The sequence below is a fragment of the Euphorbia lathyris genome, chromosome 3 (assembly GCF_963576675.1).
Source record: "Euphorbia lathyris chromosome 3, ddEupLath1.1, whole genome shotgun sequence".
NCBI lineage: Eukaryota > Viridiplantae > Streptophyta > Magnoliopsida > Malpighiales > Euphorbiaceae > Euphorbia > Euphorbia lathyris.
In genome coordinates, this window is record NC_088912.1 from 74,481,105 (window position 1) to 74,483,824 (window position 2,720).

General features: G+C 29.5%; 1 long non-coding RNA gene across 1 annotated transcript; it reads left to right on the forward strand.

Moving 5' to 3' along the window:
• Positions 1 to 757: 757 nt before the first annotated feature.
• On the forward strand, positions 758 to 1,412 carry LOC136221589 (uncharacterized). Its single transcript, XR_010685208.1, has 2 exons — positions 758 to 1,069; positions 1,164 to 1,412. It is a non-coding gene; the product is annotated as an uncharacterized lncRNA (long non-coding RNA).
• Positions 1,413 to 2,720: the final 1,308 nt, after the last annotated feature.

The following is a 2,720-nucleotide window of genomic DNA, read 5'->3' on the forward strand; positions in this document are numbered from 1 at the left end:
ATTCCAATATTTAATGTCTAATGATTACATGAGAGAGAATTTTTTTTTTTTTGGTAGGCAAAGGAAAGAAAAAAACAAAAACCAAAACATTAACCCGGGATTAGCCTGGAAAAACTAACCCCAACCCGATCCTCAGAAAGCAAGGAATAAAGGAAATCCGGAGGTGACGAGAGAATTTTTTATTTAAGTTAACCAATATAAATTTATTAATTTTACATTATATTAATTGTTTTTCTTAATTTATATGAAAATCTCTAAAATGGCTTATATTATGGGACCAAGCTAGTACTATATATGTAATTGAGACGGTTGGATCCTTTAGTCCAAAAAAGGGATAAACTGTTTGAAGAAGTTCATCATAATAGTACTGTATCATTAATCTCTTTGACTTCTGGCGATGTGGAATAATTTCTATTCCATTTCTTAATTTCATTCTAATTGGCTCTCATCTTCCATCCATTAAATATTTGCAAAATGAATATTCAAATAAAAATAAAGATCATAATTTCATTATTCCAAGTTAAGCAGTTGATGTTTCTATTCAGTGTATATTCTTCATCACATTAATATAAATAGCAACTAATTAAATACCCAAAATCAATGCTACATACAAATACAATGTTCCTTTTATATGCACTTCTTTTAAATTTCATAATTCAATTCAATGTATAGTTCATTTAATTTTCATTAAAGGATACATCAATAATTTTTCTTCTCCTTGTATATATATAAACTCATTCACTCCAATCTTCTTCACAATTGTAACAAAAGAAAATAGAAAAATAAACAATGGAAAGGAAATATTTGTCATATGTTCTAGTATGTGTGATGATCATTGAGCTATTTTCAAGAGAAGCGAAAGCATCTTTGAAAGGTTTTGATAAGTGCATGGACAATTGTGTAGCTACATGTTTCATTCCACCGTGGAATCCTTTTTGTGCTCCTGCTTGCTTGCCTAGATGTATCATTCAGTCTTCAGGTGTTACTACACAAAACACACCTGCTCGCTTTTGCACTCTTGGTTGTGCTACTTCTCTCTGCTCCAACATTATGACCAAAGATAATTTTCGTACGGAAACTCTCATTCCATTTCTCTCTTTTTATATTCATATAAGATGCTAAGTGTTGGTATATAATTTGGTTTCCTTGTTGTGTTTTGTCAGATCTTAATGAAGTGGAAAGCTGCGTAAATACTTGTTCCGGATCATGCAACAAAAATTATATTCCATAAGTTCGTTATTAGACCGTTGAGGCAACTAATGATTATATATTTATGAATAAAAGTCTTCTTTATGTTGGAGTGTAAGTAGTTGCCTTACCTTGGGAACTTTTGTGATGGAAATGTATATACAATGATCTTTCTCATATCATTTTAGCCTTTGAGGTTCTATATTAAATGAAATGTTTAGTAATTGTTGATTCTTGCAACTTTAATTTCTTATGCCATCCCTAAAACATTTCAAAAATCTATATATATATTAGAGTTCTCGGCCTAAAGTTTAAGGCATGAAGATGCGTTAAGGATACCAATTCGGATTATGTATTATAATGGTGTTAGTATATATATCTATATATTACATACTATTATACTAGCAATCATGTAACAAAAATATAACTATTTCAAATGAGTTGTGTTAAGTTTTCTTTGTTAATCACATAAAAAATTAGCAGTCTTATACTATCTCTACCTGATCCAAAATGAAAATTAGAATTGTTTCCAATAAGGAAATAAAATAACTCACTCTATCAGTGGGCAAAAAAAAAGGTTGTTTTTATGATGAATTTTTTAATTTGATATAATTTCTGCTCAATTATTTGAAGATAAATACTTTGAAAATTTGTCATCTTTGAGTTTTTTTTTAGATTTATGCCATTAATTGGCGTTAGTAGTTGATTATGAGAACTAATTGATGGCAATATCAGTCCAAATGAGAAAAACTTATAAAATAACAGAAATAATAATGAGTTACAAAGCAATTAACTAGAATTACAGAAGTAATAAAAAATTACAAAATATATACTGGATTGATATTGAGGACTAATGAACCGGATGAACCAGATATAAACTTTCTGATGAACTTGATAATTGAAAAAAAAAAAGATTTTGAAGCCTGGTAAAATCAATCTCCTTAAGAGATATTTTGCCGCAATGGGCAATCCTCTCTCTCCGGATACAACAGAAGTGTGAATCGAACTCTAATCGTGCATGGAATTATGACCAAACAAATAAAAAAATGGGGTGAACAAATAAAAACAGACGTTCAGGGAGCTAAAGAAAATTTGACAGAAATTTAGACACAAGTGTGTAATCCGAAATGCAAAAATTGAACTAAATGAATAGGAGATTGGAAACCGTTTTAACATAATTAATTAATGAAATTAATTTTCTCTTAATGAGAATTGAAAACTCATTTTATAACCACCAAAACATTTTCAACATTATTAAATTAAAAAAAAAAATTGACTCTTGAATAAGTGAGGAAAGAATAATTTAATAGACTGGTCATAAAGGAGGCGGACTCAAGAAGGTCGATTTAAGTTGGTGTTTGTTAGCTTTTCACTGCGTTTCAATCCAAACCGTAGGAAATATAGCGTTGAGTTAGGTTTATATAACCACAGTGTTTAGTATTTTCTCTCGAAACTGCAGCGTTTTGGAGCTTTTCACAAAAAGCTCATTTTTTTAGCTTTTCATGAACAACTGGTTGTAGTTATTTGTTATT